This window comes from Thamnophis sirtalis, unplaced genomic scaffold (genome assembly GCF_051295495.1).
Source record: "Thamnophis sirtalis isolate CommonGarterSnake01/CBP01778 unplaced genomic scaffold, rThaSir2_p1.2 scaffold_5, whole genome shotgun sequence".
In the NCBI taxonomy this organism is placed as follows: domain Eukaryota; kingdom Metazoa; phylum Chordata; class Lepidosauria; order Squamata; family Natricidae; genus Thamnophis; species Thamnophis sirtalis.
The window spans coordinates 40,166,151-40,176,998 of record NW_028261385.1 but is presented as its reverse complement, the minus strand read 5'-3'; the positions used below and the strand labels follow the sequence as shown (position 1 = coordinate 40,176,998).

General features: G+C 37.1%; 1 pseudogene; it reads right to left on the bottom strand.

Annotated features, from left to right (window-relative positions):
• Positions 1-1,794: 1,794 nt before the first annotated feature.
• Positions 1,795-3,029, bottom strand: LOC148045339 (small ribosomal subunit protein eS26 pseudogene; annotated as a pseudogene).
• Between the last annotated feature and the right edge of the window lie 7,819 nt (positions 3,030-10,848).

Sequence of the window (10,848 nt, the reverse complement as noted above, 5' to 3'; positions counted from 1 at the left end):
AAAAAGGTATATATCTCATATGTTTGGTTACAATTTGCTTTACTTTCCTATGAAGTTGCTCCTGTAAATTAAGGTTTGTTTTAAAAATTATAAACACAATTTCTGCATCCACCTAAGAGTGTAGGAGCTTCTCATTTATCTGCTGGATTATTTAAATAACAGTGTGGCAGATGGGAGTTCTAATCTACTAATTAAAATGACTGATGTGATGAGATCTTTGCTGAAATGCACAAACAAATGATATTCCCCATACCACCTAAGGCATTTTCTGACAAATGAGCTATAATGAAGTGTTTATCAAGTAAGAGATCTTACTTTATCTTTGTCTGTTGCAAACTGTCCAAGCATTCAGGAACTGTGCAAAAGGAGGGAGGGTGGCTGAATAACACTTCATTTCTGATCTTGGATGCTTTTTAGAGCCTCTAGACAACAGTATTTACCTAGGTTTTGTTTAGATGATCCTGGATCTTGAAAATTATCATCTGAAAATAATTTGTTCATGTACCAATTACAGTCTGTTGATTTCGCACACAAAGATTTGAATAAATGCTTTTACAGTTGTGGTATCCTTCTCTGAAACCTCACCTTAGACTGGCCCCCTTTCCTTTTGGCTTCAGAAAGTTGATTGTCTTATCCGTCAAGCCAGAAGGACTAGAATGTTGTTATAGCAATAGCATGTAGACTTATATACCGCCTCATAGTGCTTTTACAGCCTTCTCTAAGCAGTTTACAGAGTCAGCATATGCCCCCCAACAATCTGGATCCTCATTTTACCCACCTTGGAAGGATGGAAGGCTAAGTCAACCTTGAGCTTGGTGAGATTTGAATTGACGAATTGCAGCTAGCAGTCAGCTGAAGTAGCCTACAGTACTGCACTCTAACCTCGGCTACCTGTGCTACCTCGGCTCTTATGACACTCTTGGGCAAGGAATCGTGTTTGAATTGCTGGTCTATTGAAAGTACTATTCTTGGTTTCTATGGATGGATGTGTATATATGGATATTGTTTTCTTATTCATGTGGCCAACATTAGTATTCGTGTAGTGTGGTAGAATGTGTGCTTCACTCAGGGAAGAGGAGGACTGAGCCATTAAAAAAAGAAAAGAGATGAGTTCTGGGAAAATAGAAAGCGAGAGAAAGAAACTTGAAATACCTCAGCCCTGATCAGATTAGACATAAGTTGAAATAGAGACAGGCTGTTAAGATTCTGTTGCAATACATTAAAGTACATTCCATGATTCCTGTTTTCTGATCATGCCAACCTCCAGGGATAATGTATTGTTATGTTTAATTTACATTTACACAGATAGGAAATGTGTTCTGCTCAAAATCAATTTTGAGTGGCTTATGTGTCAGGTTAAAAGGATTTACAGCACTTCTCTTATTAGTTTTGAAAGTCATTATTAAGGAACAGGGTATCTTGTTGGAAAGCCACTCAGCTGACAAGTACAGAAGGTTTTGGGCGAGGTTCACTTTTGGCTGCATTTTTTAAAGAGTTACAGGGTAGCTAAGACCCATTCAAGAAAAATCATGCCTCCAAATTCATGGAAGTGCAGAAATAATTTTTACTTCTTATTAAATGAGAACTTGACAATAAGAACCAAGAGCGTTCAAGAAATTAAAATAATGAAATATGCATAAAGTAGTCCTTGTGTTACAACCATTTGTTTAGCAACCGTTCAAAGTTACAATGACACTAAAACAAGTTACTTTTGACCATTGCAGCATCCCCACAATCATGTGATCAAAATTTGGGTGCTTGGCAACTAGCATGTATTTACAATGATTACAGCATCCCAGGGTCACCAATTGAGATTTCCTGGCTGGCTTTTGAGAAGCAAAGTGAATAACAGAAACTGGATTTGCTTAATGACCATGTGATTAACTTAACAACTGCAGGGATTCACTTAATAACCATAACAAAAAGGGCAATAAACTCAGGCATGACTTCTTTAATAACCCTTTGCTTAGGAATCAAAATTGTCATCCCAATTGTGGACATCAAGGACTATCAATAGTATAGGTAATAGCAAGCCTTGTTACCAGATGCCAGTTAATCAATTGTAGGGTTTAAATTCTAAGTCTAGCAATCAAAGAGTAATGATCTCATCTACACTGAAGCACAAGTAGGGAGAGTAGTATAATCTGCTTCCTATGGCCCCCTTGTTCTGTGGACATAGGTGATCTGCTAATTGCTTTTACATGGGATTCTCTGTTGATAAGAATCCTCTTGCTCCAGGAGAGTGAAAATAAGCTCTAGTAGTACGGTAATATGAATGTTACATTTGTGCTTTAATTAGTGTATGTATTGACTCAATATTTGGACTTGACATCTTTTCAAACATCTCCTTACATAGGCTTAGGTGGTAGAGCACCTGATGGTCTAAAAAATGAGTGTGGTCCTTCCAGGCCTCACGGGATCGGTTCCTCACCATCTTGCTGTGGATAGCATAGCTAACACAATAGTGAAGCTTTACATAGAGTTTGGGTAGCATGTAGGAATCAAAGACACTCATTTCGGAGATATCTCAGACTGCAGCTGCTTCTGCAATACTTTGGTTGACAAGCTTCTTAATAGCTTTATCCTTGGGGACACAACAGACACAATTGATACAGCATATAGGCCCTCCTTGGCACAACCATTGTTTCTTCTCTTCCTTGTCATTTTGACGATGAGGAGATGAAAAAAGCAGTTTATTTTTCCTTTCACAGCATTTCAGGAGTGGGTTCTGGCAATTTCTATTGCTGGTTCGCTCATGGCCATGTGTGCGCGCTATATGCACGGTGCACACTTGATGTGCGCTGTGCATGCATGCGCAGTGCAATAAAATTGTGCATGCATAGAAGCAAAAAACAAGATGACGACACCACAAGCGCTGCCCAGAGAACTAGTTTGGGAATGTGGCAGGCTTTGGTTGCTGCCGGTTCCAGTGACCCAGGCCACCAAACCACTACTGGTTCAGCTGAACTGGTTTGAACCAGTAAGAACCCACCACTGCAGCGTTTGCACTATCATTCAGTTGTGCTCCAGGTAAATGTCAATTCATATGTTAAAGAAGTTAATCATGAGGGACAGTTGGGATGAGGGACTTTGCTTTTTCTGAGTCACCCATTTCAGCTGGCCAGATACTTCCATCCACTGGAATCACTGAGCCCTTGTCCAGTTTAGAACTTGGTGCAGATCCCTAAACTAGTGAGCATGCATGGATGCAAAAGATCCCTTACTATGAAACCTGGTTTCCAATTTAGCAGTGGAGCAACAACGGAATCACATTTCCTCACATGTACATCATATCATTGTAGTTTACTGAGAGCTTTCATAACTGAAAAAAAAAACAATGGCATGTTACAACACTGATTCTCATATTCCAAATCCTTTTAAGCATTCCAAACTTTGTCCTTTTCCTAGAATAGTGTTCCAAATTATGAGAAAACATCCTGGATATTTTTAATTAAATGAACTGAAGGAACAATTAAAATAATTAAAATAGCATCAAGAAGTGGAAAACAATAAACAGTAAACATTATTTGTAAAGGGACTATTAAGATCTATAATAAAATATTGTACTAAATTGTTCATTTCTTTATAGATTGTGATTTTTACAAAAACTCTCAGAATGCATTTTTGTACTTATTTGCATTGAAATATATTTTACATAGTAATGGACTTACTATGCAAATATACTTCAGGGGCATTTTGCTATAATCCCCTGTATAACTTTTATCTGTAAAATTGAAAAGTTCATTATTCACTTCTGACTACAAGTCATTTAAAAAGCTGTTAGAAGCAGCAATTTATATATTCAGATCTTTTGGAGGCACAGTGAAGGGTAGGAAGAAGACTTAGCAGTTTTTCGGTCCAAATGATGATGATCATGATGATTTATTAGGTTTATTACAGCCCTCCCTCCAAACATCTATGACGAAAATGATCGAAGAGTAATCTAGATTTGAAGACATGATGGCAGAAAAACTAAAGTGCAGAGTAATCTATGGTTAATGATGGATACTAGGAAAAATACAAAGTGTTACTTAGCTATGCTCAAACCAACTATATAGATGATCAGTGAAAATGGCAAAAAAAGATAACAGATGAGCAAGAAAAGGCACAACAACTAAACTCAATCTTATTTGAAAAATGGACATTCATTTTGCCTGGTAATGATAAAGAATTGATTGATGCGTCCAGTTCATTCTGGATAGAAATATGGTCAGGGAATATTTACTAATTTTGCATGAGTCAAAATATCCATAGCCATTGCATGGTACTGAGGAAACATTTTGATAATGTGTGCATGAAGGTCTACCTATTATCTGTGATAAATCCTATGGGCTGGGGAAAATATCATATAACCAGAAAAGGAAAATAGGTTTCTCTGTCTCTAAAAAAAACAAACCCAGGGTACACTTATGGTTAAGAATAAACTACTTTATGATGTTATTTAGTATTCTGAACCTGAATACTTCTCCTTTACTCCTTTCAGTAATTGTAGGAGCTACAGCCTGACTACTGAAGATGAAATAATAGCTTCATACAACAGGAACCATTAGGCCCCAATTCTTTCCTTGCAAGCTCCACTATGTTTCCTAAGAAGATCCTAAGATTATCTTCTGATTTAATTACTATATTTCTCCCATTTATCTTTACATCTTCTTTCCTGCCACTCACTAATTACAAATTCTTCAAAATTTCTAGAGCCCAAGTTGTTTCTTTTGCAAACATTTATCAGTTTGAACCAATTTTACTCCTTTCCCCAATTATATTGCAATTGCCGTGGGTTGTATACAGGCCATTCACAGATTAATATTAAAGCCTGGGTAGGCTTTAAAAAAAATCTAGAGAAAAGGTTTTTCCTTTTTTTAAATGGAAAACAGGGTAGAAATGTTTCCAACAAGCAACCATGATAGATCTAAAAGCACTTGAAAACAATGTAGTGATCAATCAAAGTGAACACAGATTTATACAATACAAGTTTTAAGAGGAGAGTTTTTCACTTTTTAAATTGTGTAGATGAGCCTATTGTGGAAATAATACAGCTTCACTTCAGCAAAACATATTACAAAATAACTTGTCATATTATGATCAGAAAGATACTGAAATATGTTGAGAAACTACCCAGTGAGCCTGACAGTTGGACTGGGAACGGTGGAAGAAAAGAAGCTCCATATTCCTATCCTATCCTCTTTTGGGTCCTTCTGAAGTTGGACTTTCTTCATCTCACAAAAAGCCTATTTTTAATGATCGTATCTAAGATCAGAAGCTCATCTTCAATCTTGGAAAAGGGAATTCAGCCAGACTTATGATCCTTGGAGTCATAAGTTCCTGGATCATAGGATTGGACTATGATAGAAGAAAACCTAGAAAACAATTTGCATAACATTCTAGTTGCAAATCAGTTCCTAGGAGACTCGTATGGTGTTTTCTAAGATTTATGTCACTTCGTATGTTCATAGCTTTTGCTGCAGAGCAACAAACACATATGCTTTTAAAAATGGGGAAGGGTAGAATCATGGACCAATGTGAATCTTATTTTTTACTGGAAATTAGGAACTAGTTAAGCTTTCATTTATTACCTCTCTAATTTTGTCATGTGCTTGTAATTTTCTTCTGGGACTTGAAACTATTTTGGGTTGTGTAGATTATTTAATAACAGCATGTGCAGTGTTGCTTTAAATTGCTTCTTACATGAAATCCTCTGAATTAAAATTAAAAGAACTAAGAAAAATAAGTGCTTTTTACTAAGTGTTTGCAAGTTATACATCTCTGTAGAATGTATGTAAAAGATAGCTTATTAAATCACATCATAAATGAACCATGTGGTCTAGTTTATTTTTTCATAGATACTGTAGGTAAGGAAACATGAAGCCAGATAAAACAAATAGAAATAAGGCCAATTTAGTTTATTATATAGTTTCTAAAATAGGATACTAATGAAGAAACAATATCATTAAAGATACACTTTCATAAATAGACAATAGATAAAACGATAGATGATAGACAGACAGAAAGACAGACAGACAGATAATAGATAGACAGACAGATGAATAGATGATGGATAGATAGGATAGAGCTGATAGATAAGAGAGATGATAGTGTATATGTGAAAAGGAGTGCGACTGAAAGCAATATTGTTCATATTTGAAAAATAATTTCTGTGTTTATAGAAGCAACTGCTATTGCAAAGCATTTTTTCAAAAATGCACAATGATTCACACTACTATACGGTGAATCAAATCATTGGTTATCTAGCCTACAGTTATCCCCATTGAGAATGACTTTGTAAGATTACAGGCTTGAATTTTTAGAAGAATACCTAAGATGCCAAGAAACACAGAAACAGATAGTTGCTTTTCAGGGTTATGCCTTTCTCATGTGTTGAAAAGACTAATTATTAAAACTATAATATCAAAGACATCTATCAGAGTCTGCCAACATAGTAATAAGTGAGAACAAGAAATGAAATCCTAAATCACTATGAGGAGCCTGAAATATCTTTTGCTATAGAAAAACACATTCTTTAAAAAAAAACGGCTTATAGGAATTGCTTGGAAAAGATGTGGCATCTGGGCACTAACATGAAGCAGATGCAAACATCAAGCATGCAGCCCTCATCACATTATTCCTCTTTATATCTTCTTGGCAGGCAATGGGCCCAAAAGGGACTTATTATTTTTCCATGGAAAAGAAAGCCAATTATGTTGACCTATTCCTGCAATATTTTTCTCCTAAACCTCATTGCATGAGAAGAACATAAGATTGGGCAGAACCTTGAGCCAAAATTCAGCAGGCAGTAAGCAATCCTGCAGGATGGCTAAACCTCCCAGAAACTTTTGCCAAGACTGTCAAATTAAGTTAAAAAATTCACTTGATTTAGAAAATATTCACAGGACCCAAACCTGCAAGACAGGTTGCAGGGACAAAGTGTGCATGAATACAGTATGTGTGTGTGTGCGCACATCTATATACACATACATATCGTGTGTGTGTGTGCTAAAAATATTGTTAAAAAACAATAAAAAGCAATGGGTAGTGACAATAAACAGTAATTAATAAATATTGAAAAATTATAGAAGTCATTACAATGCTGCGAGCTCCATGTAGGCATCAGGAAGGGCATCTGGCCAGCAAATGCTCACCTACACAATCCATTATAATGTTAGGATCAGTTCATCAAAGTTGGGGGATCAATGGCTTAATGGTAGTGTGACTGCCTAAGAAGGTTATATGCTGTGAGACCTCTGGATTTACTGGTTGGCTGCTGTGGGGACAGATTGCTGGATGAGAGTGGCCAGGGGTCTGATTTAGCAATGCACTGCTTATGTCCATACGTTCAGTATAGAGCAGTGTTCCCAACCTTTTTTTGGCCGTGCCCCACCTAAGCATCTCTAAAATCCAGATGCCCCCCCCTGCAGTGCTGCATTCTTACCGTTTTGCCCAGTTCAGCCAAATGGTAGTGGTATGGCAGCCTGGGTCGCTGGAACCGGCAGCGACCCAAGCCTGCCAAGCCCCTGAACTGGTTCCCTGGTCGCTACCATCACCACTGCCACCATCTTTTTTTTAGTTCTGCGCATGCACAGAATAATTTTAATTGAACTACGCACATGCGCAAAGTGCACACACTAGCAAACCAGCAGTAAAGCTAGCTGGAAACCACCCCTGCCCCCCTGCGACATATAATTCTTACTTTAGTCAAAAAGTGAACTCTACTCGTGTGAAGAAAGTCTAAAAGCCCCTTAACTTGGTTTAAATAAGGTTCAAATTGCCCCCATTAAAAATCAAATTGCCCCCCTGTGGTGCGTGGGCCCCAGGTTGGGAACCACTGGTGTAGAGTCTGTTAAAATCAAACTGAGTATCAACTTTGAAGTGCCCAATTACCTTGTATATAATAGATGGGGAAAATACAGTTAGTTGATTAACAACAATTTGTTTAGTGACTGTTCAAAGTTAAAACAGCAGTGAAAAAAGTGATTTATGACCATTTTCCACATGACCATTGCAGCATCCCCATGGTCACATGACACAATGGAGATGCTTGGCAATTGACTCATATTTATTTGTTACAGCATCCTGGTGTTATGTGATCAGCTTTTGTGACCTTTTGACAAGCCAGATTCACATTACAACTGTGTTACTAACTTAACAACTGCAGTGATTCACTTAACAACTGTAGTGAGAAAGGTCATAAAATGGGGCAAAACTCAGTTAATAATTGACTTGCTTAGCAATGGAAATTTTGGGCTCAATTGTGGTCATAGGTCAAGGACTACCTCTATTCTATCGAAAGGTTCAGACACAAAAGAGATAAAAGCAATGAAATCTGAATTTTCTGATCTAGAGAAGGAACAAAGACTATTGTAATCCAAGAAAATCAGTTCTGAAGAATCAGCAACGGAACTATTCTTAGGGGGAAGAAGTGAGTGAGGTGGACTTTAAAGGTAAAGGTTCCCGTCATACATATGTGCTAGTTGTTCCCGACTCTAGGGGATGGTGGTCATCTATGTTTCAAAGCCGAAGAGCCAGCGTTGTCCAAAGACGTCTCCGTGGTCACGTGGCCGACATTACTAAATGCCAAAGGTGCACGGAACACTGTTACCTTCTCACCAAAGTGATCCCTATTTTTTTACATGCATTTTTACATGCTTTTGAACTGCTAGGTTGGCAGAAGCTGGGCCATGTAATGGGAGCTCACTCCATTATGCAGCAGTAGGTATTTGAACCACTAAACTGCCGACCTTTCTGATTGACAAGCTCAGTGTCTTAGACACTGAGCCACCGTGTCCCTTGGACTTTAAAAGGACAATGGAAAAAAGTCCATTCCCTCATTGTTCTTTTGAATTTCATCCAGACAAGACTGCATCTATTGACTGACTGACCTCACCCATGTAAGAAACTACCCCAATCCAGACAATAGTTGAAGAATCTGAAGAAAATTTCCAAAACAAATTGTGCTGGTATATTTGGATTAGGAAATTTCTGCAGAGGTATTTTATGAATGGTTCTGCATTGTGCTTTCATATCCTGACTCTTATTTTATTCTATCTATATTGTAAGGTATGTGTGTATTGTGCAATACATGTCTGTTTTCTTTTCTCAAAGAATAACCACTGAGTAGAACTTGTAGGAATCCTGATGTTTTCCCTAGCACACATTATTTTGAACTCTCCCCAACCTTAATCTACAGAACAACATTCATATCATATTCTGCAACTAGTGCCATTTTTCTATGAGGGAATTTATTCTGTCTTTGTTCATTGCCCTTTGAATAGGCAGTGCCCATTGCCCTTTGAAATAGTCTAGACAAGAAACCAGAAATACCAATATTGTCTTTATTGTAAGATTACATTAACAGAAGGTTGCAAGACTAAAAGTATTTCTCCCTCCTTTCTTTCTACTCTCAGTAAACTAGGAAGGATCCCTTCTGAAACATTTCCTACATGTTTCACCTTCCTTTGGGCTGTTGTATCCGGGTCTTTTCCTGTGTAAGATTGAGATTGTCTTGGCAATGTTTCGGCGAGGTGTCACTCGAGTGAGACCTCGCCGAAACGTTGCCAAGAAAATCTCAATCTTACACGGGAAAAGACCCAAATACAACAAGACCAGCATACCTAAACCTGTGAATATATCTATATATCTATATCTATGTTGCATTTGTGCTGATAAATAAATAAAGGGAAATATATATATATATATATATATATATATATATATATATATATATATATATATATATATATATATATATATATATATATATATATATATATATTAGATTTTTTATTTATCAGCATAAATATAACATATATATATATATATATATATATATAACTGATTTCCATCTTGCTGAATAGGGTGCAGATAGGCAATTGCTTTGAAAATAGTAGAAGGTGGCTATCTACTAACAGGACTTACTGGGGGAGAGAAAATTATGTAGGAAATGTTTAGAAGCCACAGTGGTGAAACCATCACTTTCCTATATATGAGTGAAGCACATTGTAATATCATGTTATAAGACAGCACAATAAAACCTTGTATTTTATAGTGCTATTGTTGAAATCTCACTGACAAAATGTCAGCCATCATTGCGAGAAGAAAGAAAGCAAGAAAAAGTCAACCAGACAACAAGATATAGAGAAAAAAGAGAAAAGAAGAGATGAGCAACTGCAAGTTGTGGAAACTAGTACCACCTGTTTGGTTCATGATGGAAAACAAAGAACTACTGTGTTGCAAGTGAGATCAGAAGCAAATAATTTGGTAAGCCATGGTGACTCTCTTCCATTTTGGAGGTTTATGGGATTAAAAACTATATACAAAGAAGGGTTTACTTACAGGGCAATCTACTATATGGAATACGCTGGTTTAATGGGCTGTTGAATGAGTAATTTTTTTAAATTTTATTTTATGGGTATAATTTTTTATTTTATTCATGGGTAAGTAAAAATATGAGAGAACTCCCTAAGACAGGGGTGTCAAACTGCGGACTGGATGCCCACCCCAGCTCTGCGAAGGGAAAAAAGTCATGAAACATCATGTCACAGCAACACAATGCCACAAATTTGACACCCTTGCCCTAAGAGGATAGATATGGGAGAAGCGTAATGTGTTTAAGAGTGGGTAGACAGTGAATAAATGGGGAGAGGCAAGAATTCACTTAGAGAATTCAGCTATACCACTCCAATTCTCTCCCCCAACCACAATTTTTTTTTGTGCTAAGGGAAGAGATGTGTGTGCTAGAATTTATTATTCAGTACTGCCTGCAGTTAGGCCTCTATTAAATCTTGATATTGCAGCTGCCAGCTGCCTCAGCAATTGTGTTTCTTCTGGTATTGAGAAAATACTGGGAGGTTGTAA